This window comes from Equus przewalskii, chromosome 22 (assembly GCF_037783145.1).
Source record: "Equus przewalskii isolate Varuska chromosome 22, EquPr2, whole genome shotgun sequence".
NCBI classification, from domain to species: Eukaryota; Metazoa; Chordata; class Mammalia; order Perissodactyla; family Equidae; genus Equus; species Equus przewalskii.
In genome coordinates, this window is record NC_091852.1 from 31,904,795 (window position 1) to 31,931,783 (window position 26,989).

At 38.1% G+C, this 26,989-nt stretch overlaps 1 long non-coding RNA gene across 1 annotated transcript in view; it reads right to left on the bottom strand.

Moving 5' to 3' along the window:
• Positions 1-7,085: 7,085 nt before the first annotated feature.
• Positions 7,086-26,989, bottom strand: part of LOC139078585 (uncharacterized) — a 57,423-nt gene continuing 37,519 nt past the window's right edge. Inside the window, exons 2-3 of the long non-coding RNA XR_011531602.1 lie at positions 13,898-13,944; positions 7,086-7,179 (exon numbers count right to left, since the gene is read on the bottom strand). This is a non-coding gene — a long non-coding RNA (uncharacterized lncRNA). The remainder of the gene's footprint in view (positions 7,180-13,897; positions 13,945-26,989) is intronic.

A 26,989-nucleotide genomic window follows, 5' to 3' on the forward strand; every position in this document is an offset into this window, starting at 1 on the left:
CTAACGAGCAAGGAGTTTCAGAGGATTAGATTAGCGGAGCATCGAGCATTTGGAACAGCACACCACATTCCTGAACTTCCCACACAAATGTTTCCATGCACTTTAGTCCGTTCCAAAACCTCAGATTTCCTATAACCTCACGAGGAGCCTCCTGCAGCTATTCTTTCCTGATAAGCTCCAGATATATTTATTTTACTGTCTCACCTTCTCCATAAAATGGAATTAGAAGGAAATAAGGGGCTCTCGGCTTTTACAATTTATTATCCTTCGGAGAATTAATGTTTGTACTTTTTTGCCACAGAAACCTTTGTTCAAACAAAACATTACACTAAAGCCAAGTGTGGAAAACAGATAAACGTACAATTGCTCCAGGTGAATTAGGGTGGGGGCCCAGAGCCCTGGCAGCTAGGCCCATTCCCACCTGACTGCAGCCCCCGAAGAGTTCTTTAGAGCAACGTAGAATCTGATGATTCAGAGCAGTGGTTCTCAATTCTGGTTGCCTATTAGAATCATCTGAGGAACTTCTTTTTTTTTCTTTTGAGGAAGATCAGCCCTGAGCTAACATCTGCCGCCACTCCTCCTCCTTTTGCTCAGGAAGACTGGCCCTGAGCTAACATCCGTGCCCATCTTCCTCTACTTTATATGTGGGATGCCTACCACAGCATGGCTTGCCAAGCAGTGCCATGTCTGCACCTGGGATCTGAACGGGTGAACCCTGGGCTGCTGAAGTGGAACGTGCCCACTTAACCGCTGTGCCACCGGGCCAGCCCCTGAGTACCTTCTTAAAAGCAGTCCTGCTCAGAACCTACCCCAGATATTAGGATCTAACTGCTATGGGGTAGAGCACAGACAATTGCTTTTTTCAGGGCCCCAGATGTTCTAATGTGCAGCCGTGATTAAGAACGAGAGCTTCAGAGCGGGGCTTCTCAGATTTGAGTGTGCATAGGAATCACCTGGGAGCTTGTTAAAACACAGTTGGCTGGACCCCACTCTGACTTTCTGATTTTGTAGGTCTGGAGTTGGGCCTGAGTATTTGCATTTCTAATAAGATCCCCGGTGATGCTGATGCTGTTGATCCAAGGAATATATTTTAAGAACCACTGCTTTGGAGAAATGTTGAAACTGGCCAGGATTATATCATTTCTGCTAGGAGCTGAGAAAAAAATCAGCTTCCTCTGGGTTTGCTTTTCTCTACCCTTTTTTGAGTTGAAAAAATATAATTCTTATGCCCAGAAGTGCCTATCATGGAAGATATCAATTATTTTGGGCAGGCATATGGGGTCTGGGGTTGTGATTCTCCCTCTCAATTAAGCTTCTGTCTCAAAACCTGCCATTGTGTTTTACTGGAAAACCAATTATCCTGGAATCAATTTTCTAAATTATAAGAACATAGGGCAATACATTGAAAGAAGACATTTTAAAATGAAGACATGAAAAAACAAGATAGGGTCTGCAAAGAGAGAATCAAATAAGTCCTCGCGTCACGTTGGGCAACCCAGAGCAGATGAAGGCCTGCATTTGCCTTTAAGGAAATTAACCAAAGCATCGCTAAGCTGCCTGGTTGCCGTTTTTTCTCTTCCCATGCACTTCTCCTACTTTCCAGACAGACAAGCTCCTGGGAGAGGGGCAGTAAAATATTTACTTTGTGAGAATCATTTCAGGGCAACCAGAATTGGAAAAAGGGGTTAGTAAATATGAAATGTTAAGTAAAGTTTTGGGACTTAAGTAGACTTCCTATGGGAATCTCTGCTTGGAGGTATGACAGGCTCAGTCGCTTAGAATCACAAAGCACGTGAGTTCAAGCTGGGTGTATACAAGGCACCTCCTTCCACTGGGAGGACAGGGAGTTCCAGAGCCTAGCTACTGAAGTCCTGCCATAAACACTGGTGTAACAATGTAGGGGTCAGTGGGAAGGGTACATCCCGTGTGCCCTTTCATTGCCTGCAGTGCGTACTCTAATAGATGTAAGAGCTTGGAGAGGGGCTGGTTGGCATGGAAATGGTTGATGTTGACTGTTATGGGCTGAATTGTGTCTTCTCAAAATGGATATGTCGCAGTCCTAACCCCCACTACCTCAGAATGTGACTTTATTTGGAAATAGAATTGTTGCAGATGTAATTAGTTAAGATGAGGTTGTTGGGGTAGGCTGTAATCCAGTATGACTAGTGTCCTTATATAAAGGGGGAATTTGGACACTGAAACACATACACATAGGGAGAATGCCATGCAAACATAAAGGCCAGGATTGGGGTGAGGCTTTCACAAGCCAAGGAACCAACCCTGACATCTTGACCTCAGACTTCTAGCCTCCAGAACCCTGAGACAGTAAGTTTCTGTTGGTTAAGCCACCCAGTCTGTAGTACTTTGTTATGGCAGCTCTAGCGAACTAATACACTGGCCCAGATCACCATGTCAGATAACTGCTGTAGGGGCAGCCCCACGTGGCCCCTCCCAGAGAACTCAAGCCAGCATGTCATGGGGAGTCAACATTGGATGAGGCCCAAGAGGCCACTCGTGACCACCCAGAGAAGAAAAAACAGCCAGTGGAGATCGGTCCATGGGAGCAGCAAATCAAGAAATGAGACAATAGTAAACAATGTCCCCTTCCTTCTCCCCGATTGTCTCAATCAGGTTTGCCGGGTCTTGAAGAGGGAGCAGGCAAGAGTTGTTGGAACCAGCCACATCACCTGCCTTCCGCTGTAGGCAGTCAGATCCCCAGTTTAAGGCTGCTGGAGTTGAGAACGGTGGAAAAGTAAGAGAGGAGATTCAAATTACTTGAGACGGAAGTTTTACAAGGATTGAATTTTAATAATCTGAAGGGATAAGAAAGTTACAGCGTTTATTCAACATATTGCTAAGGGATGGGAGAGGGAGACCAAGAATCGCAATGAAAAGCTGTAACCAGAGAAAAATTAAAGTGTTTCACAATTATATTCCACTGAGACTTACGTTTATTAGAACTTGTCAAAAGTTGGTGGTAATAATAATAACAATGCATAGCTAATATTTATTTTTCACTTAAAATTATAGTCTGGGCTAAGTGATTTACCAATTATGTGTTATGCCAAATGTGCATTATACCAGTTAATTCCTACAGAGCCTCAGGGAGATAGGGGATAAAATATTACATATTAAGAAACCGAGTCTCATGGAGTGTAACTTGTATAAGGCCCATCAGCCAGCAAGGGATAAGAGCTGGGGTTTGAACCTCTGCTGAGGAGACCCACAAGCCCCTACGTGCCCCATGTCACTATAATGTCCCTAGTTGCTTTGAACCTCATTGCGTCTGCCTCCCACCCAAAAATGGGCTCTTCTTGGGGCCTGCTGGGAAGTGCTCACTCAGGTATATTGCAGCAACTGCCTACGACATGCACCTAGGAGATATGGCTACTGTAAATGAACATAATCTTTAAATATTGAGATGGTTTTCAGTCTCCCTCAGAGTTTCTGGAAGCTCAACTTTACTAGTTCGTTAGAAAACAAAGTCATAATCCTAATTCTAAGGACTTAGTCATCAACCCAGCCTGGTTCTGGTTAATATGACCTTAGTCATGACTCAACACCTCGTAAAACAATGTTAGGTTGATGTGAAAGATATAACTGCCACCCATGTGGAGAAAAATAAGGCCGAATATAATAATATGCGTATACTATGGTTCTAATCAATTCCAATAGAAAGAAATAAGTCAAAACATTAACAATGGTTATTCCTGGCTGATAATAAAATGAGTCATTTACATTTTATTTTCTATCCTTTGAATGTTCCAATTTCCTTACAATGAGGATGCATTTCTTTTTTAACCAGAAAAATATATTGTTGCAAGGAGCTGTAGGTACTGCCAAATGTTTCAGGGTAACAAAGCAGTTACCTCCCTGAATTTCAGTGGCTAGATGGGGAAACATTTCCTGGTCTCATCAATATTATTGTAACATTTTATCCTTAACAATTACATTTCTGCCCTTTTCCATCATTTTTGAAACATTATATCTCCTTTGCCTCTGTTTTTATTAGTGTGGTCATATAGTACCCCATGATTGAAAGTACTAAAGGAGACTTTGTGGCTTTCATTTCATTTTTGGTGAACCAGTAAAAACAAAATTAATGATTTTTCCTTATGCATCAAGTATCTTTCATTGTGCAATTGGTTATGAAATATTCTCAAGTTCCACAGCAAACCCCACCACCCCCTGTGCCGAAATTTATGAGAAAAGGAACTATCTGAAAGTTCTGAACAGAATAGAATTGCTGAGCAAAAAGGGATTTGCTGACCATTTAGTCCAATCTTGTTTTACAGTTGAGAGAATAGACGCCAGAAGACTTGTCTACAGTCATTCATTCACCTAGCAAGCCTCAGAGACTTGGCTAGAAATCCAGCCCCAATCATATATAAATGAGGGGCCCTCCAGGGACTTTAGCAGATAATAGTCGGATATTTGGGTGAAAACCTATTTTGTTAGCTGATATCAAGGCTCTTCCTAAGGAAGAAATGGTTTTGCCTTAGGAAAATGCCTTGATAACCTGCTTGGGGCTAAAGTTGGAGCCTGGTGGGAACAGTGGTTAGGCCAGGCTGCTCCATATGGGAAATGAACATGGTTTAAGCACAGGAACTGGAGCCCATTGACTGAAATGGCCAAGGGGATTTTAAGAACAGAGATGTCTAATATTTGATTTTATGCTGTTGCAACAGTGGAACAACTATAAGCTATAGAGTGAACAATAAATTTAGTAGAATCCGGAAATCACAGAGGGGAATTATCAACTGCTGGTTAATTATGGAAATATTGGGGAGGACGTTGAGTTTCTTGCAGGGCAAGAAAAGGAGTTTTGATACAGTTGTCTTTACATTTTAGGGTACAATGTGTCCCCAGTTTAGATATGGGATATATGGTACAATAGCTATCAGCTATTGTGCAGGCTTTTATGTGCTAGGCACTGCCATAGCAACTTTTCGTGTGTTATTTGTAATCCTTAGAACATCTCAACAAAATAGTTATTATTATCCCTTTGTTATAGATTAGGACACAGGCTTAGAGAAGTAAAAAATTAGATCCAGATGTTACCTCCTCCATTCACTTGCAGGGTGGTCTTGAACAGGTCATTTAATCTCTGAGTATCTATTTCCTCACCTATGATGTGCAGATAATAACTACATTAAGATTTAACATGTGAACTAACTATTATGCAAATCACCTAGCAGAGTGTCTTAAATATAGAAGATGCTCAAAAAGTGGAAATTAGTACAAAATACACATAAGTTTGGAAATATTTCTTAAAAGTTGAATGAGGCATAGTTAAGGGAACTAAAATATGATGCATTCTCTATTCATTCTCATTCACAGTCTACAAACATGATTGATGAAGTAAACTGAAATAGTCTATTATGACATGACGTCGACACATTTTCCTCTATTCCTAAAGTTTAATTTGCTAAAGATTGGGATTGCAAAAAGCTTGACCATATTTAACACTTTTTATTTCCCTCTTCTTGTTCCTCTTACTTTCATTCTCCTTTGCTCTTCCTTTTTAAAATTTTTTTTTTTACCTTAGACACTGTTTTTACATAAAGTGAATATTATAACCTAACTCAAAGGGCATCCCCTGGCCTGTAGCCCTTGAAGAGGGATGTTTGGTTCCTATTCTTTAAAGCTAGAACCTAAGCTCCCTGAAAGGAGAGATGTTTGTTTTGTTCCCTGTTGTCTCTCAAGCGCCTGGGACAGTGCTTAACACACAGGAGACCCTCAGAAAGTTCTTCTAGAATCAGTGAAAAAGTCTCTAAAATATTTAATTTATCAATTCTTCTTACATTATCATGCCATAGGATTGTACTGCTAGTAATCACTGTGACTGTAAAAGAAATTTTTGCTGGTGGGCCTCAAAAGTGGTTTGGAGTAGAGCCCCTGTGGATGGTGGGGAGGCCGGATGCTCCTCCGTAGGATTGGGGTGGGGAGAAGACACTGCCTGCTCAAGTTCTGGTCCCCAACCAGCAGTGGGCACCTCGATCTCTCAGGTGTTAATGGCCAATGGTAGCTCTATTTCCTGGTTGTGGAAACTGAGGTGTAGCAAAGAACTTATTAAATGGAGTGCGGAAGCCCTGGTATCATTAGTGGTTTTCTGACCAGTTGACCACAAGGCCTCCCTGTTTAACTATTTCATAGCAACTGCTTGAAATGTCAGACATTCAATAGCCCAGCTACTTAATCTGCACATGGAAAAGAACAAAATCATAGGCACAGAGTACTGACTTACCTCTTCCTCCCTCCCTCCCTCCTTCCCTACCCTACTCTACTGCAATGTGTTTTCGTTTGTGTTTTCTTTAGTCAACTGCTAATTCTCCCCAGAGACTAATGTAACTTCATAGCTTTCTAAATTAGAAGGGTTTGCTGAAGAATTTCTCTAAAGTCTCTGCACTTTAAAGGCTAGCTGGAACACTCTGCCAACAAGAATTTGAATTTGGTGTAATTCATGGGGAATGCTTAAGAACTTGGCATTCCTGACATCTCTGCTGTCTGCCGCGCGCGTTACAACTTCAAGAGCCCTCACTGCTGCTTTTGCTAGACACACAGACCTTGACTTCTGACTTTCCCACTCCCTCTGCTCAGGAGAAGGAACCGCTGGGCCCAGAATGGCTTCCCCAGAGAAGGCAGTTGTCCTAAGAGCTAAAAGCCCAATATGTCTCAATTACTCATATGTAGGTTTTGATGAAAGTAACCTGGGACAGTCTGAGAGAGCCTTGAAATCTCTACACAGGGAAGGAGAAGTCCTTGGACAAACGACATCCAATGCCATTGTTAAGAGGTACAACAGAAAGATTGGAGTGCATTTTTAGGGACCTGGTCAGGCAGCTACTGGGACTTTCCCATAGCCCCAATCAGAAGATCATTGGATTTTCACTAGAGTCAACCAGTCTGCTGGTTGATCTATGGGGACTAGAAAGCTAAAAATATATTCCCAAGAAACTGATCTTTTGTAGAGAATGGACAAGAATATCTACACTGTTTGCCATATAAACATCCGTGAGATTAATAATGAATTTTAGAAACTATACACACACAGACAGGATTTGTAGGTAAGAAATAAAGCATACCAGCTTCTAAGGCGAATCTCCTCCACATCTTTTCCTCTTTTCTCTCCTCTGTTTTTCATCAATTGGTTGAGGTCATACAGCTGTGATTCAGGCCCTGGTGACACAGATGAATCAGAGATGGCACAGGGGTCCAGAATTCTTGGCTAGCCTTACAAGAGATTGTTCATCTATCAACCAGAAATGATGCAGGGCTCCGATTCAGTAATGGTGGCCCAAAATGTTAGCAAGGCTATTTTGGAATTGTTCCTATTACTTCGGCAGAGCCCGTTCGCTTCTTTCTGCCTCTTTACCTAACACTCATGGAAAAAAATCGATAATGGGAAAAGCGTCTTTAATTCTTTGAGTATTCCCCTAAATGCCTGGGTATTACCATGTTATTTTTTATTGTTTAGCCTCCCATATGAAACACTTCTCTCAGGTCAGGTTGAAAAAGTAAGACCTGATATATCCAGGGAAAAAAGTCAAATTGATGGTAAAAATTATTAATGTTTTCCTGAGCCCCAGCTTTAGGCATAGGTTTCCTGGCTGGCCATGTGCTAGGTCTCTCAGAGGATATCTTTTAAGCAGACCTCCAATCAAGTTAATTTTAATTCACTTTCACTTTTAAAAACATTATTGGTTAAGAGCTTGGACTGGCGAGTCTTACTGGTCTAAGGTTCCACTAGTGGCTAAACCACTTATTGGTTGTGTGTCTTAGAAAAGCTGTTTAACTTTGAAGACAAACTTTCTTCACCTGTAAAAAGAGGAAAATCATATTACTCACTGGTTGGTTATGAGACATAAATGGGATAGTGTGTATCAAATACTTAGTATGGTCCCCAAGCTAAAAGGCAGCTGGTTTAACAGTATGATGTTGGGGTCTAGGGCTTGATTTAGCAAATGAGGCTCACAGCTGAGAATAAAGAAAGCCCTGAGAATAAAGTCAGCGCTCTACATTCGATGTTTAGAGAAACATCACTTGTGGAGTCCTGCCCCCTCTCAGGGCAACTAGGAGAAGCCAGCTCACTTCAATATGGAGCTGAGGGAGGCTGGAGGGAGGACAGAGGACAGAGAGGGAGGGGCAGTTCTGTTTCATGGGAGTGCTGGTGAAAAATGGCTACTCCCTCATCTTACTTCCTTGTGGGAGGGAGAACAGGAGTGCTTCCCTTCAGTGAAGCCAAATGAGAGGGACCTTAAAAATTGAGGCAGGGGCTGGCCCCTGGCGGAGTGGTTAAGTTCGCATACTCCGTTTCAGTGGCTGGGGTTTTGCTGGTTCAGATCCTGGGCACGGACCTAGCATTGCTCATCCGGCCATGCTGAGGTGGCATCCCACATAGCAGAACCAGAAGGATCTACAACTAGAATATACAACCATCTACTGGGGGGCTTTGGGGAGAAGAAAAAAAAATGGAAGAGCGGCAACAGATACTAGCTCAGGGCCAGTCTTTTTTTTAAAAACAAAAAAAAAATTTGAGGCAGCTGCAATATCATCGCCCACAGGTCTTCTGTTTAGCCACTAGCTTGCTTTCTTGAATTTGCCTCCTAACACAGGGTAACAGCATTGGAGAGACACTGAGCTTTCCAAGGAGTATGGAACGGGGACTCCATGAGAGCCGTGCACCCTGAATGGGAGTGGGGGAGCTCATGGGTCAGATGAGGATAGGGGGCCAGCGTTGCTGGGGAGATCACATGGAGAAGTGGGGTCTCCTAGAGAAAGTGGGAGAGTTTCCCAAGGGACTGGCAATGCTTGGAAAGACGATGGCTTTGAATAGAATATGACAGTGAAGCTCTAAAATGAACAACTGAATCATAAGAACAAAATAAAGCCATTTTAGTAACTGTCCATGAAATCAACCGATCTGTTAATAGAACTCCCTACTAATGGAGAAAAGGGGAGCTTGCTAAATTATATTTCTGTCATCTTGGAGCCAGTAAACAGAATGCGAAATATTTTCAACATCTTTGAGGCCCCAAGAGGATCAATCTAAAAAAGTAATATCTCTTCTCGGATTTTGTGACATTTACTTTCTTCATTTCATGGAATTTCTATAGGCTTAGAACAGTGTTTCTCAACCTTTAAAAAATTTTTTTATTTTTGTCCGCATAGAAGTGTTTTTAGCTTTTTTTTCGAATTGTTCCTCCCTTGTGAAATCTTAATACCTCAGCCATACCATATACCTCTTTATGTACTCTATGGATATTTGTGTTTTCTACATAACAAGAGTAAGATATCTTTCACCCCTCAAGAACCAATTGTCACCCCTTTGTGGGCAATATTGTTGCTGTTGGGAATGCATAGACTAGATTGATAGAAAGACAAGCTCCTAGCCAGCTTGGGCCTGAGTTTCCTCATCTCTAAAATTCAGAATTCAATTCAATAAACGTTTCTTGTGAGATGAAAGAGACACGGGCGCTCTTCTTGAAGAGATGGCTGCAGTGTGTTCTACACAGGACATTTCCAGGATGTAATATCAGTGCCTCCTTTTGCAAGATCTATGATGGACATAGTCATTTTCTTTGGGTGGTGTGGCTTTATGGGACCCTAAACATTTTTTTCTTTTCTGCTTTTAAAATTTTTATTCTATAATAAAAATTAAAGAGTTTATTTTTGATTGAAAAAGAATTCTCAAAATGTTACAGCTGGAAGGACCTTACAAATCATCTCATCCAAACTTCCTCGGTCCTCAGACACATATGGAAGAGTCGCTGCTGCTGGCCACTTGATTGACTGTAATTATTCATCTGGTGCCATAGTTTTAGTCCTGACTCTGTCACCCACAAACTGAGTGACCCTGGTTGAATTATTGACCATTTCCAGGTCTCAGTATTCTCTATGAAATCTAGGAGAAGCAGAGGACTTTCCAAAGCTTGTTTAATAAAAAAATTTTAAGTTTCTAAGGTTTTGTTTTTCTTTATGTACACAGTGAAGTTGTGCCAATATTCAAAGACAATGTTAAAAATTAATGTCGCATATTATTTCATAAGACAGTGCACCTTCACTTTAGGCATGAAAACTGCCAATAAGCCAGACTGTATGTTAGCCAATGATACTGACTCTTTCTTTCATTTTTCACATATTTTCCTAGATCAGCTGAAATCATTATCCTAGTTCCATCATTCTTTTTGGATGCTTTCTTTCTCTTCCTTCAGAAAGCACAATGGAAGTTCTGCCTGATTTCTTTATGATGTTTGAACTTTGATTTTCGGTATATTGCCTAACATTTTAATTCTCAGTTTAATGATCAGCAATTTACACTATTAACTAACATTAAATTGAGTTGCTATTATTGGAAGATTATTGACAATAACTTGTTACGCTCCCTCCTGGATCTCATTTACCTCCATGGTATTCCTTAACATCTTCTTTTTGTCTGTAGGACTCAGGCCAAGACTGGCTAATTCTTTGTCATGATTTAGCACCAAATCATTTTGATTATTCTCTGATGTGTATTCTCAGAATGTCCTCCTATAGCATCGATGCAGAACTGCACATAGCAACATTCCCTCGTGAAATTTCATCAGTACTTTATGTGATGCCAAAATAACATCAACACCATAAAATATGCTTCATAATAATTTTACTTGCTTTTCTTTCTCAGCTGTCAAAGATCATACAGATGGTTTGGTGAAAAGTCCCCATTGACTCCCACAGAGTACCCTTCACATTTCTATTTGATAATAATTTTAGACTTTCATTACTAATCATTTTTTATTATTAAAACAGCTTTGTTTTGAGAAGTGGGATAGAAACAATTTTCTCCAGATGAGAGGATGGTAGCCCTTGGCTGGGGGGTGGGAAGAAAAGATTCATCACAGCTCACATATTCTCTGTGGAGTTAATTCTGGTTTAGAATATTGTAGGGAAGGAAAGAGAAAGTTGACAGGGTCATCAAGGGAAAACCAATGTCCTAGGACAGGAATGTCCAATAGAACTTTCTGCGATGATGGAAATATTCAATCTGTTTTATAAAATACAGTAGCTATTGAGTGCTTGAAATGTGGCTCTTGTGTTTTAGGAAATGAGCTTTTAAGGTTATTTAATTTGTCTTAATTTAAATTGAAAGAGCCACATGTGGCTAGTGGCTACCATATTCACAGTCCCAGGAAATAATATAACTAGAACTGGGGTCCAAAACCCGGTTAAAACGTAATCATGTATCTCTGCTCCACTGTTTAATAACTGTGTTCCTGGGGAATATTTTACCTCACCTTAATTACATAGGGACAATCATTGTACCTGTGTCTTAGGGCTGTTGTGGCAAGTAAAAGAGATAATCCATGCAAAACAATTGACGTGTGCCTTTTACATTATTCTTGTTATACATGTCAGGTATTAGTTTAATTATTTCTTTTAAAAGGAGTGGTTTACACACTAGAGTCAGGAAGCTGAAATAAAGTGTTCAGAACCTGAGGTTGGAGTTCTCCTCTATTTTCCTCTCACAAGAATGCCATTAGTTCTAGAACTGAGGAGGTAGGAAAATCCTTCCTGAGTGAACCTTGGGATCAGGGACCTAAGCTTCCTAAAGTTAATATAATATTCCCTCTGAACACTCTTTGCTCATTCTCAACATTTGCCTTTCTTCCTATTTCATTTTGTGTCATTGTGAAAAATTTAAGAATGTGGAAGTTCTTTCTAGAACACTTAGTTGGCAGTGGTCGAATTACTTCTGGTTGTAACTTCATGTTCCCTGTAAGGCATTTGTGGAAATGAATAGACTTCTGTGGAGAAACCTTCAAATGCCATTTTGAGGAACAATCACCACCTTTGCAGGTCATTTTGGAAAGAGCTTGTGTTTGTATCCCTTGATTTGTTGTGTCAATCCTTTCTATCCTCAACGAGAGATTAGAGCAAGCAATTGAATTGAGTGTTCAATTGTATTAATAGGGATGGTCTTAGAATGGTGTGACCGACTGGGAGGGAAAAATTCACTTGCTTATTGACCAACATGAGTCAGCTATCTTTCGCGTGATGCTTTCAAATATGCACTATAAAATTAAATTCCATAAACCTCGCCTTTGGAAGCAGCACAGGAATTTAAGGTGCATTTAAGTAACAGTGGATTGTTATTGAATGTCAAAGAAAGCACTTGTAGCACCTATGCTAATGGAAATTAAATCCATAATCAGTGATATGACAATCAATACCTCATGTGGACCCAATATACGTTAGTCTTTTCCTCTTAAGAGTCAGAATAATAAGAAACAGCTTTTGACTTATCTTATGCTTCCTTCTTACTTTTCATTTTTGTATGCTGTCAACGTAAATGGAAAAGGATGTTTGGGCTTTTCTCCACCTTTCCTCCAGAATTAAAGCTAACTTCTTTATTCTGTGTCCTGCTCCAGATTGTATGGGGTCTGATGGCTACTACAATTACGCCCGTGTCCTTTTAGGAGCACACAAATGTATGTGTCCAAACTCCTCATCTGGTGCTGAGTGCCCCCAAAGCCCAGCTTGTACATTCGGTAAATCTAAACTCATAAGCAAGGGCGTCGGAGTACCATGAGCAATAAAAAAAAATAAAACCTGTAGTGTCTAGCTGAACATGCTGTCCTTCTGCAGAAGATAATTTATAGTTTGTTTTCTTTCTCTTGCTGAACTGCCACGCTCTACCTTTTGACCTCCTTTTTTTTTTTTTATGGGAATGTGGGCAGTTCACACTGTTCTCTATTTTCCTAATGATTCTCACTGATAACGATAAAACGTGATCCCAATATAAATTAATTAAAGATTTTCATTAAATTTCAATCGTGGAACATTTTAATAGACTGACTGCCTCAATTGTTTTTGTTTCAATTTGTGAAACACAAGGCTTCTTGAATCATGATTCCTAATATTTTCCTGGGAATGAGAACACATTAAAATCTTAATTAGTCCCTTAAGCTTTACAGACATTATTTTATTTTTATGTCTGATGCCAGTTTAGCACAAAAGTACTTTTACAGTAATTTTCCTTTGGAATTCTATTTTTTATCTGTGAGGTTAGACTTAGACGTTTATGGAGAACATGTACAGGGGAGGGCAACTGTTATATCAATCATATTTAATCAGTCCCTTTTTTTCAGAGTTACTTGCATCCTGAAAGTAAAAAGGATATCTAAGCTAACATAACGATTATTACCTAAAATCTTTTTTTTTAAAGAATGCAAACATTTAACTGTAGAATGCCTGGCAAAGAATTTATTTATTATTACTAGAATGCTGTTCACTTTGCTATATTAGATGTTTAGTTTTCAATCCAAACTGGCATATTATTGTTAAGCAATTATAGACTAACATTTTATTTTTATTCCAAATTATTAAAATTCAAGGTGAGAAGGAGGCCTTTGTCTTGTAAGTATGACTTTTTTTTTTGATTCTTTTCAGACAGTTGAGACTAGTTCTCTCTCCCTGAGGTTGTCCCAATGGGATATTTATATAAATCAGTTTGACTCTATTAATATACTGTATTGATCTACGATTCATCTAATTGTTGAGAGGATATTAATGGATTCCATTAGTCCATTTTCTAATTTCCACATGTTCTGAGGACAATAAATCTCTAGTTCATCTACTTGGAAGGAAGAGCCAGTTCCAATAGAACCAGCTGAAAATAGGACAAAGGACATTTCTAGTGAAATTCATTAGTGCAAATAAGATCTATTCAAGTCTCTCTTTTAGAGATGCAATTCCTTTAAAAAAAAAAGAGCAAATCTGCTGATAGTAGTATATTTACAAATACAAATGTGTAAATGCAGACCTACACAATATCTTTCCTGTGACTCTAGGGGTTACCATCTAAGGAAGAGCAGGACCCGTCCTTATGCCTGTCCCAACTGACCTCCGGCGCTCTTACCTGTGGTTGTGATACTGATTTCCAGTAGTGTGGTCGACGAGAGATACCTATTCAACCAAAACAACAAGGCCTACTTATTAGGATTCTTTATAAGCAAAAGAGAAAATGTTTGTTAAATGCCTAGCACAGTGCCTGGAACACACAGTAAGGGCTGAATATACAGCAGCTATTATTATTCCTGGGGCCACTTTATCATCTCTAGTAATTTAGACAATGATGGCATGGGTTGTAAACAAGTGTTTTCCATCAATCTCTTTCCAGAGTATTCTCTTAGCTGTTTCTCTTAAAACAATCAACAATGGAAAATCAAATATAATCTTGAACTCTAGAGCAAGTCTGATAGAATTTTTAGCTAAACAATGCTTAATCCATCCATGCCAAATAAAACTACCTGGAATCTCGTAAGATTAAATTGTTAGACCTAGAATGTTGAAAGGACAGTGAGAGGGGAGCCCGTCAATTCCCTTATGATCCAGAGAAGGAACCTGATTCCCAGGAAGAGAAAGAACTTCCCGAAGGTTCCAAAGTCATTGAGTTTAATAGGCCAGGAGCATAGCTGAGATTTTTCATGTCACCAGTCTCATATTCTTTCCAACATATCGCAATGCTTCCACCTTAGTAAACACTAATTTGGGAACCACACTTCCTTGTGTGGCTTTAATGTATATTTATTGAGTGCCTGCCATGTGCAAAATGCTATGCTTGATGTTGTGGAATATGTGAAGATAAACAGGAGCTTGGCCTTCAAATAAACATGTATATATATGTTTCTATGTAATATAATTATATATATAACTTCCTCATATATAAATTACATCACATATAACACCTGAGGCTCCATATGGTCCAATCTCTGTGTAGTGTAACATATAAAGAAACAGCAGCGTCTACTGGTTCTTTGAAAAAAACTTAAATTTTGAAGGTTCCTTAAAGGGAATCTTCTAGACAGCACACATATATCAGGAATCTTCTCCCCTTTTCAAATTTCTCACTCAAAGTAGGTGCTAAATCTCTTCCCCTCTCACCCACATACCCCTGTGATCGCCCTTTACCGCCATCTTCCCTACCTTATATGCTTTTTCCTAAAAAAAAGAAAAAGAGAAGGATAAAAATTAGCCTTCCTGTCTTTCCAAACTTTTTATTGGTGAATTTTCTTTTCCCTACCTCGTAACTAACAAGTAATACTGTGTAAAAAAAGAAGATGAGAGATCTGTGACAAGGCTGGGTGATTGACTATTTTATGCATTATTATCGAGGATACTGTTACTAAACAATATTCTGATCATGACAAGTTGCTTATAGATGGTCACCTGATTTATAGCTGAGCTTCAATGGCCCCTCACATCCTACTCCCTAAAGCTTTGTAATTATTCAAGCAGAGAAAGGAAGACCTGTGAATTACGATAATTCTAAAGTATTCAGGTATACTGAAGTAGAGAGCACAGTATTCTCTTAACAGTTTGCATAAGAATTTCTCTTACATGAAGGAAAACTGCCTTTTTTGGAAAAGTTGTTGATATACCTGTTTGGATTAAATAATTCGAAAGAAACCAAATGTGAAAGATCATCTGTCTTGTACAAGATGAGAGAAACACGTGGTGATTTTGGAGGGCAGAGAAGATGAAGAATGGAGGAGTGGATGCAGGGCCTCTGAAAGAGCATGGTCAGAGTTTCCTTCATGACCCCCAAATTCTTGGGTCATTTTACGTCTCCCTCAAGGCCATCCCACGTTTCTTTATCAATAAAATAAATCATCCTATGCCTCATGGATTTAAGACTTCAAGCAAGAAATGATGGTTTCTCATCCTAAAAGACCATTGACCCTAATATGTAAACCGAGCTAAAATTAGACATCTGCTTAGCTGTCTGCTATAGTAAAGGCATCATGGATTTTAGCTCGTTTTTATTTTAACCTACCAAACTAGTAAAGTGACCAAGATTCTCATTGCATTCTATTTCTGCCAGATATATTTCCTGAGTCTTCTTGTATCCCAGCTATCTTAAAAGTTATCTGGGTGCTAATATGTTGTTGTACAGTTTTCTCTCCCTCTTTTTATGGATGCTGTTTCTCTGTTTTAGGTAGTATTTTCCAGCTCATCTTTCTGTATGTTTCTCATCAGTGGTTTTGTGATACCCGCTATCATTAATCTTCCACACCACAGTTTTGTCACAAGGCGTTCCACACTGCTTGCTAAGACTGCAAAATAAGGGTATAGGGTTTTCTATTGTGAATGTTTATTGACATGTTAACTCTCTGTGAACGCTTCTACAGGAAGCACTGTATAACTTCCATCCTCTCTAGACCTATCACGGCATTCAATGAATACTTATTGAGTACTGAATGCTTATGAAACTTATGGAGAAATTAGAGGTAACCCATCAAATAGATTCCAGTCACATAGAACTAAAAGGTAAGCTGCTTCTACTCTTCAGTTTCTATGGGACTTATTTTAAGCAACCAACGATTGAATATTATTGTATGTGCCAGGTGCATTACGCACATGAACTCATTTAATCTTACTGATAAGTATAAAAGTAAATATCATTATCATTATTTTAAGGATGTGGAAACTGGTGCTCAAAGAAGTAATGTAATTTGCCAGCTAACAGAGTGGTAATAAGTAGCAAATGAGAGTTTGAATGTCCTGTTTTTCAAACTCAATAGCCTTTGCTGGCTGCCACCAGACCCTGGCTAACCTTACAAGGCACAAGTAGATCAATAGTTAGTAAAAGTGAATCCTAAGAAAAAAATTAGCTACATTATTTTCTCTAATTTCCAAGGAAATTGGAATTTTCTTAATAGTGATAATTATTTCTATAATTATAAAGATTATAAAAATAAAATATTCTAGGGCCAGCCCCATGGCTGAATGGTTAGGGTTCTGTGCGCTCTGCTACTGCCGCCTGGGTTCGTGGGTTTGGATCCCAGGAGCGGACCTGCCCCACTCATCAGCCATACTGTGGAGGCATCCCACATACAAAGGAGATGAGGATTGGCATGGATGTTAGCTCAGGGCAGATCTTCCTCACAAACAAAACAAAACAAAAAATAAGATACCCTGAAGAATATTTCAGGCAAGTGTAGAATTTGTAGATGTATAAATATTATTAACTTTTCAGAGTTTGAAAATATGTTGGACATTCGGTGTGAAGCTGTGTTGTGATGTTGGCCAGAAAAGTGCAGAAGGCCTCAGAAGTTTCCACTATCACAATGTACATCCTACCTTAACTCCTCCCTTGACAAAAAAATTGAGTTTATTCTATAGAGGCATAAATACACATAAAAAATTCTTATTGTATAATAGTTGGTGGATTTGTTGGACTCCAGAGCTTGAATTCAAATGGTATTCAACTATATATAGTCCACTTGAAAATTTAGTTATGACTTAGCTACTTGTTTAACATTTGAATCAAACCTCTCCTAAAAAGTACTCCATCCGGGAACGTGGTGTTGGGTACTCATGAAATCACATTTTGGAATTTTGACATTTTGTAAGTTAGAAGTGGGATTCCCAGTTTTATGTTGGTACTTTGGGATAATACAACAAGTAAACCATAATAGGCATCATATTTTACTGAGAGAATGAAGCACATTTGTCCTGTTTATTATTATGTTAATGAAAATGTGTAGAATATTGAGGCAAATATCTTCTTAACATTCAGAATAATATAAAGGGCATAGGTCAGGAGTTCTGTATCTTGATTAATTGTAAAATTTGCTCCTTTTCTTCTTTCCCCCTCCATCCCCTCTCCCTTCCCTCCTTTCTTTCCCCCTCCATCCCCTCTCCCTTCCCTCCTTTCTTTCCCCCTCCATCCCCTCTCCCTTCCCTCCTTTCTTTTTTCTATGCAGATAACCCTCTCTCCTCTCCAGTGTCATTGACGTGTGTACTGAAGTGACTTGGTGTTGAACACCAAGAGGTGTTCCATCCAAAGAGGTCCATAGTAGATGCAACTGAGACTATTTAAGTGGAGTTATTCTGGAAAAGACATTCTCTTACAGGTCTCTTTAGACAAAAGAAAATATATGTGTTGTAAACATAAGTTTTAGTGGGTCAGTGCTTCTCCCCAAAACTGTGCTTAATTGGTGAGTCACTATTTCACCCTCCATTACTTGGAGAATAGTAAGAATAATCTTTAATTAGTATTTAAACAAATATTTCCACTGCTTTATTATGGCATATATATATATGTATACATATTCCCTTAAAAGTTCACACAGGTCTTACTTCCATAAAATGGTCAGTTTCTGCCCCATTCAAACATTTTCAAAACTGGTCAGTGGTGACAAACTCATCTTCAGCGGAACAGTGTGACTGAAGTGGATAGGAAAACATTATCAGTTTCTGCTCTTCTTACTGGCAATATTTTTATGTTCTTAGAACTATTTTCTCCCAGGTTTTTCTCTTCAAGATTTCCAAATAAATTGTCTTACTATATTTAAAAAATCTAATATGCCATCAGTTGTAAGATGTACTGTCATCTTATGACAATAAGGGAGAGAAAGATGCTGCCAACTAAACTTAGACAGACACACTATTAATTATCAGACACATCCAAACTTTAGAGACATTAAAATGTGAAAATCTTTGCATCTTAGAATTGATGAATGCTGTATTTTTTTTTTTATCAGTAATTCTATCCCCCAAATGAAAGCAAAATCCAAAATGTATCACTTGTACTTGACTTGGTGGGTCAAGCTTAATCTGATGCATTTAATAAATGTGATGAGTGACTGAACTGAGAGGTATTAAAATTTAACAACCAATTTATTTAATATGGATGAAACTCTGCTATGAATGAAAGGAAGACACAGAATCTAAGTTGCTGTCAGGACTTTCAGTATAGTCAGCCCATTATTTTAACTTTGGATAAATGTCTTTTGTACTCTCGAAAAATGTAGTGATGTGGATCTGGAAAACCTTATAGCTATGAAGCATTACTAATTACAGTAAAATGTGAGATTGTCTCGTAAATAAAAAATGAAATCCAAAGAAATAATTGTTTTGTGAACTATACATCTATTCCATGGATAGGATAGATAACATGTTTGTGAAACATTTAATTTCTGCGTCAGCATGACAATGTTTATCTTATTTATTCAATAGTTTCTGCCCCCCGGGAATATATTTATAAGCCTACCCAACCTTCTAGTGCATAAATTACTTTGTGGAACAAAATTAAGAACTTGCAAAACAACATAAACTTTTTGAGGTCACCAAGTTACCATTAAGTAAATTATTGCTTCGCAGCCCTAAATGGTACCTAGTAGCCAGGAAGAGTTTAATGCACCTTTCAAAGTGCCTAATTTACTCCCAGGGAGTAACGAACTAGTGGACAGGCCTTGGATGATAAATTACACATTGAGATGCATTTTCCCAAGTGAATTGGACTCAGTGTTGTCTGACTAAAATTAATGCCTCACATTTATTTCAAACATGTGAAGGCAAAGGTCTACAAATAGTTTCAGAAGTCTAAAACAAGACCATTCCATCTACCTAAATGCAGTAAAGGGCAAGACAAATTCAGTTCTATAAACCAGGATTGCTGAAGATACAATTGGCCAAGACAATTGAGTGAAAACTATCCTATGTGTAGTTAGGAAGGGTTACTGAACAAGAAAAACTCAGAATAAAATCTCATCTGAAAGACAGCTACACTTTTTGCAATCCTTGGGTGTTCCAAAGAATTTTAACCTGTCCAACCTTGCAGACTCTATCATGCTTGCCAGGATCACAGCCCAAGGTGGTATGTCTCCAGGCCATGAATGCTGTTGTGTGTATTTACTAGATGATGTCTGTTGCAAAGAACTTCTAAACTATTTTTGCCTTTTGAACACTTTCCCTGTGTTAGCCTCTATGATCTCAGAGAGATTGCATAAATGTCTGGTATCCTACTTCTTATTGCTTTTCCTTTGGGGAATGATGAAAGAATCTGGAGTCGTTTCTGAATCGTAAGGCCCTGAACTCATATGATCCTCAATTCCAAATAGCCTCAAGCAACTAAAACTTAAAACTACACCTACTTTGTATGATCGCATTTGTGCTTTCACTGATGTCTGAATATTTACTCCATTTAGTATCATATTTAAGACCAATATGACCAAATGAAACTCTATTAGATGGTAAGACCAGTGAGGACAGATTCTAAGGCGAAGTAGATTGTGTTGCTGTTTGCTGAATATTGACATTTTTTTTGCCCTGGTGTTCCACTCTGAAAGAGATTAGGTATCCCCACTCTGTTGAATTCAGAAATGGTCATGGGAGGAGCCAACATGTAATACTTCAGCATAGAAGTGTTAAGATTCAACATGTGCTTCACCATTTCTCTTTTCTGTCACAAAACCATCAATACACCACACAGAGTCTCCTCAATCGTCTGGGTCTCCTAAGTGAAGGTGGTGAGGGAGGAGAGCCACCATTGACCATGAAAGACCTGCAGCATAAATGAGGAAGGATATTTGATGTTGTAAAGCAGTGAGATTTTTGCGTACTTCCTTACTAAGCATAATCTATCTGACCTTCACTGGTACAGTGAACAACGCCTACCACGTTGTTAACTGTTCAGTAAGTATTTGTTCAAGCCATCAACTTATGGATTTTTGTAACAAATCATTGTTCGTACCACCTAAAACCTGGGTTTGATGTATCATAACTGCCTGTGTGTGAAATAAAAACCATAAAACATTATTTTTCTCTAGCCTTGCACCCACAGTAGGAATAGTCCCTCTAAATTTTTCCTTTGGGAATTTTGGGGACATTTCTTCTGTGCTTTATCTTACATTTTATTCTTCTCTCCAGTTTTCTTGGGATCATGTCTTCTTTGCTACCAGTGGCAGAGAGGCATATGTGTCACCAGTTGTCACCTGAACACACTGCTGTTGATGATTTTAGACAGTGATAGCATCAAAGATGAACCTGTTGACTAATATTGAGGATATCTATGTCATCATCTATCATGCAGGACTCTGTCCTTCTTACTTTCTCTTCTTATGAGCTAAAACTTTTCACAAAGTGATTCTTTTGTTTTCCATTTTTTGTTTATTTTAGTAGATTCCCATCCTTGGAATCTATCATGAGTTCCTAGGAGGTGAGCTAGAAGACAATCAGAATGACAGGCATCGTGCCTTACTCAGAATCTTACCTCTCTCCAATTCTGGCTCATTGTCTTTGAACTAAATTTGTATAATAATAGCTAAAATCTATTGAAGGATTATATGTCAGCCCCTGCTCAACGAGCAGTTGAATCTTTACATCATTCATAGATGATAAACTGAGAAACAGATAAGTTAAATAACTTTACCATGGTCACATTGCAAGGTCACTCAAGCTGTCTTACTTAGAAGCCAGCTATTATACTTCTCAACTACATTTGAACTCTTTTTAAAAGTTTTTCACTTAGAAGTTCCCTTGTATTCTTACATAAGCAGAGCCCTGGTGGCCTCATTCCTTCCACTAATTTTTCATGCATGTAGAGGTCCATCTCCATACAGGTATGACCTAGTGTCAGCTGTCATGTTGTTGACAAAAATTAAATGGTGAGCATTTCAGATATCACCATGTCATTTTTTTATGGCACAATGTTTAAATTAACATCATTATATTCATTTTATTATTCAAACTCCATGACATATTTGGAAGCAATGAAACTGCATTTATTTTAAACTATGATATATTTAAAATATTTCAGCTAGTATATATTCTTATTTCTTTTTAAAAAATTTAGTGATGGACCATGGAATTTTTTTTTTTACACAAAATGTTTTTCTCCAATAGAACAACAGGACAGCTTTGTCAGTTTGTGTGGCATACCATGTTGGAATGTGTAAAACAAATCTAAGTTCAAACCGTAATATGGCTTTGACATTATAAAAATCCTATGAGAAGTAATCAATTATAGTCCAAATATTAGTGGTATACCATGCTGCAATTAACATGCCCTCCTCTATTTATAATGAAGATGGAAAATATGGGAAATTATTTATAATATGATTATATATGAATGATTAAAATTTAAAATTATATGCGTATTATATTTACAACCACTAAAAGTGCCTGTACATATGCAAATACACAAAAACTGGAATGGAATAAACCCTAATCATAATAGCTGTGTTAGGTTGTGAGATTTGGGGGCAATTTTAAAATGTTTGTTAGTTTTTGCATAAAAGTGAAAAAAAACTATGAAAATAGAACTTAATGTCTTGAAAATTGGTCTCAACAAATTTAGTGATTATACATAATGATGGATTTAATTTCTAAAGTTACTTTTTTAGTTCTATTTATTAACAATTGAATTGTTGACTACATCTCACTTCTTCCAACCATATTGTTCCCCATGCTCTGCCTGTGAAATTGAGAGGAGTGTAGTAAGGTGAGTGGAATGGTTTAAAGAAATAAGATAAGCAGAGATCTTATCATGACTCCTTTGGGAATATGTAAGGTAATAAAACTCCAGAGTTGTTTTTACTGGCAAATATTCAAATACCAGCCTTTGACTTAGAGCTTAACCGGTCAAAAGTTGGTAAGGCAAGCTTCTATGAAATGTCTGTGAATAAAAGTTCCTAAGCTAAATACAGAAATTGCCAGACTGTGCCTGAATTTTATTAGGACCACTTTAAAGATCTAGTAACATACACTGAAAACTATAAGATACTGGTGAAAGAAATTGAAGAAGACACAAATAAATGGAAAGATATTCTGTGCTCATGGATTGGAAGGATTAACATTGTTAAAATGCCCATACTACCCAAAGCAATCTACAGAGTCAATGTAATCCTTACCAAAATTCCAATGGCTTTCTTCACAGAAATAGAACAAATAATTCTAAAATTTGTATGGAACACAAAAGATCCCAAATAGCCAAAGCAATATTGAGAAAGAAGAACGAAGTTGGAGGTATCATGCTCCCTGATCTCAAACTATACTACTAAGCTCTAATAATAAAAACAGTATGGTATTGTTATAAAAACAGAGACACAGATTAGTGGGACAGAACTGAGGGACCAGAATTAAACTCATGCATATGTGGACAAATGATCTACAACCAACTCAAGGAGCCAAAAACATACAATAGAGAATGGATAGTCTCTTCAATAAATGGCGTTGGGAAAACTGGACAGCCACATGCAAAAAGAATGACACTAGAGCACTATCTCACACCATCCATAAAAATTAACTCAAAATGGATTAAATACTTGAATATAAGATCTGAAACCATAAAATTTCTAGAAAAAAACATAGATAGTAAGCTCCTTGACATCAGTCTTAGTGCTATGTTTGTGGATCTGACTCCAAAGGAAAGGGAAACAAAAGCAAAATTAAACAAATGGGATCACATCAAACTAAAAAGCCTCTGCACAGTGAAGAAATCACCATCAAAGAGAAAAGCCAACCTACTGAATGGGAGAAGATATTTGCAAATCGTATATCTGACAAAGAGTTAATATCCAAAATATATAAATAGCTCACACAATTCAACAACAAACAAAAAGACAAATAGCTCAATTAAAAAATGGACAGATGATCTGAATAGACATTTTTCCAAAGAAGACATACAGATGGCCAACAGGCACATGAAAAGATGTTCAAGGGGCCGGCCTGGAGGTGTAGTGGTTAAGTTTGCGCACACTGCTTTGGTGGTCTAGAGTACAGGGGTTTAGATCCTGGGCACAGACCTACACACTGCTCATGAAGCCATGCAGTGGCAGTGTCCCATATACAAAATAGAGGAAGACTGGTACAGATGTTAGTTCAAGGACAGTGTTCCTCAAGCAAAAATAAGAACATTGACAATCGATGTTAGCTCAGGGCCAATCTTCCTCACCAAAAGAAAAAGAAAAGATGTTCAACATCACTAAGTATTAGAGAAATGCAAATCAAAATCACAATGAGATATCACCTTACACCTATTAGAATGGCTATTACCAAAAATATAAGAAATAAGCGTTGGAGAGGATGTGCAGAAAATGGAACACTCTAGCATTGTTGGTGGGAATGCCAACTGGTACAGCCACTGTTGAAAACAGTATGGCGATTTCTCAAAAAATTAAGAATGGAACTACCATATGAACCAGCCGTTTCACTTCTGGGTATTTATTCAAAGAATACAAAAACCCTAATTTGAAAAGATATATGCACCCCCATGTTTACTGCAGTATTAGTTACAATAGCCCAGATATGGAAACAACCAGTGTCCATCGATGGATGAATGGATGAAAAAGATGTGGTATATATGCCATATAAAGAATGAAATCTTGCCATTTGCAACAACATGTATGGACCTTGAGGGTATTATGGTAAGTAAAATAAGTCAAACGGAGAAAGACAAATACTGTATGATTTTACTCATATGTGGAATCCAAAATAACGAAACAGATTAACAAACAAAACAAAAACCAAACAAATTCACAGATGCAGAGAACAGATTGCTGGTTACCAGAGAGGAAGGAGGTTGAGGGTGGGTGAAATTGGTGAAGGGGTGAAGGGGATCAATTGTATGGTGATGGATGGTAACTAGACTTTCGGTGGTGATTAAAACACAGTGTATACAGACGTCAAATTATAACGTTGTGCACCTGAAACTTATATAATGTTATATACCACTTTGTCTCAGTAGTAATAAAAAAGATTTAGTAACAAAGGTCTGAACTATGTTCCCTTAATTCTACCCAAAGTAGTTCATAAACCAAAGGCCAGGTTCAAAATCAGAGACTTTTGTATCTGGGAGGGCTGGGAAATAGGGAGCACATGTACAGCCACTCTTCTTTATCCAAGGCAGACATGAATAATCTATTTAGCATTTTCATGATATACCCACACTGCGTTTCAAATCCTTTCCAAGATACACTCTAGGCGATTTATATCAATTGATTGGAGCTATCATATGAAATGAGACTATTTGACATTCCATACTTAGCCCACTGTTTTTTCACATGAGGGTCCTGAGATCCCTAGATGGAGGTAGGAAACAAATTCTAAGCATTTTCTATTTCCAAAGCACTGTGATAGGTATATGGCATGCAGTCTTTTGAAAACGGTTGCTGACATTCCCATTTGACAGGTGAGGTAATAGTCTCAGAGAGGCTAAGCAATACACAAGCTTGCACGTCTCACTTGCTACAGATACACAACTGAAATGCAATTTTCTTGATCTCTAGTCTAGTACGTTACTGTATTTTGCACTACCACCGAGCTGTAAAATAATGCGATTCTTTCTCTGAGGAAATTAATGGGTGATGTTAAAAGAATCCTTCTCGGGTCAATGGCAGCCACTCATCTCCCCATGAACCAGAAGAAACAGACTCATAAATAATAAACCACTATGCATAGCAGCCACCTGGCACCTAAATATTAATAGTGTGTATGTGAAATACTTTTACATAACCATATTAAAGGCATTTATTTAATAAATGTCAGGGTTTGAAAAATTACCACTTTGGGTCACTGCTGGCCACTAAATTCTACAGTCTGGCTATTAGAGAAGTGATTTTGAGACATTCCACTGTCCTGGGTTTTTCTTTCCAGGAAAAATTGTATCTTCCAGTTTGAGGTCTAAAATTTGCAAACTTCATTACTATTTATGAAGTTTGAGCCATAGTGACTCTTCACAATTTCCACTCCCTTCCCTCGACTCAAATTTTGCAATTCCTAAGGAACCCGGGCAGCTCCGTCTGGAATATTCTCCACAACACAGAGCAGAATCAGGGGCCTCTGCCTGGATGGAGAATCAGGCTTCTACCCTCAATGATTCAAATATTTGACCCCTTCTCCAGCTCCTTTTGGGAAAACTGACATCCCAAGAGGGAAGTGTTTCTGATTAGGAAAGTTTTCCGCTTCTCTCCTAGAGAAATCACATTGTGAATTACTTTTATTGAATTCCTTTCCATTTGTTTCCTATTTAGTTTTTGTTTCATTCCCTCTAAGGTCTCATACATCCCTTCTGTATAGTAAATTCTAATCTGTTTTCAGAATACATATGCAATTGATGAAATAAATATTAGGAGGAAGGGTGGAATGAAAAAGAATCCAGCTAATCTTGATTGTATATTTAAGGCTTATTCGAGAACTAAATCTTTCTCCACATCTCTACCCCCACATCAATATATTATCTGACTTCTGTAAAAACAAATGTAACAGATACAATTTTTTTTCTTGTTAATTTTAAGCGAGACACAGAAAATGCCATCTACACACCTTGGACTTTGGCTGATTTCCCAAACGCTACATCTATCCCAAGAAACTTCTGCTGCCTTGTCAGTACAATTCTTGCTAGCCTGACTTCATAATCTCTAGCATCATTTTCTACTCTTGCTCTTCTAAGCAGAGCCATGAGGGTGGCAAGGAAATTCTCTGGAACATGGCAAGGGTAGCATAATGGGAACCTTATAAGGTTTGTGCTGGCAGCAAAAGCGTAATTCACACTGGCCAGGAGAGTTGATCATACCACATGTGGTTTTGTGGTATGTGCTTAGGGTTCTCAATAATTCCTGTCCATGGTGTAACCAAAAGCATATCACAATTGGCCGTGTTCTAACAGGTGATATACTGTTTTAAATCTCATTGTATTTAGTAGCCTAACTTCCTAGGCAAAGTTTGGTGCTCTTTCACATCTTAGGACTACAAAAATAATGCCAGCTCCTGACAAATATGAACAATCATGTTTACAATTGATTGTAATATATTTCATTCCGTTTAAATAATACTTGACCTTTAATTATTTATTAGAGTAATACATATTTTCTGTAGAAGAAGAAAATAGAAATCACTCCTAATCTAATAACTAAGATGTAACCACTGAGAACATTTTGGCTATTTCCTTCTAGTATTTTCCTGCACATTTAGTTACATATAAATAATCACATAATTGAGAGAATACTGTACATACAATTTGTTCCATCCTTTCTTACTTATGCTATAACGAGTGTTTCCCCATATCCAATTTGAAGTCAAGATAATGGATATCTTTGAGAAGAAAGGAGAGGGTAGTGTTTAAGAGAGGCTGTGAAGTAGTTTCTGGCGTAATGGGGATAATTTTTCTGGAACTGGATGGTGGTTACAGGGTGTAACTCTCTGATAACTCATCAAGTGTATACTT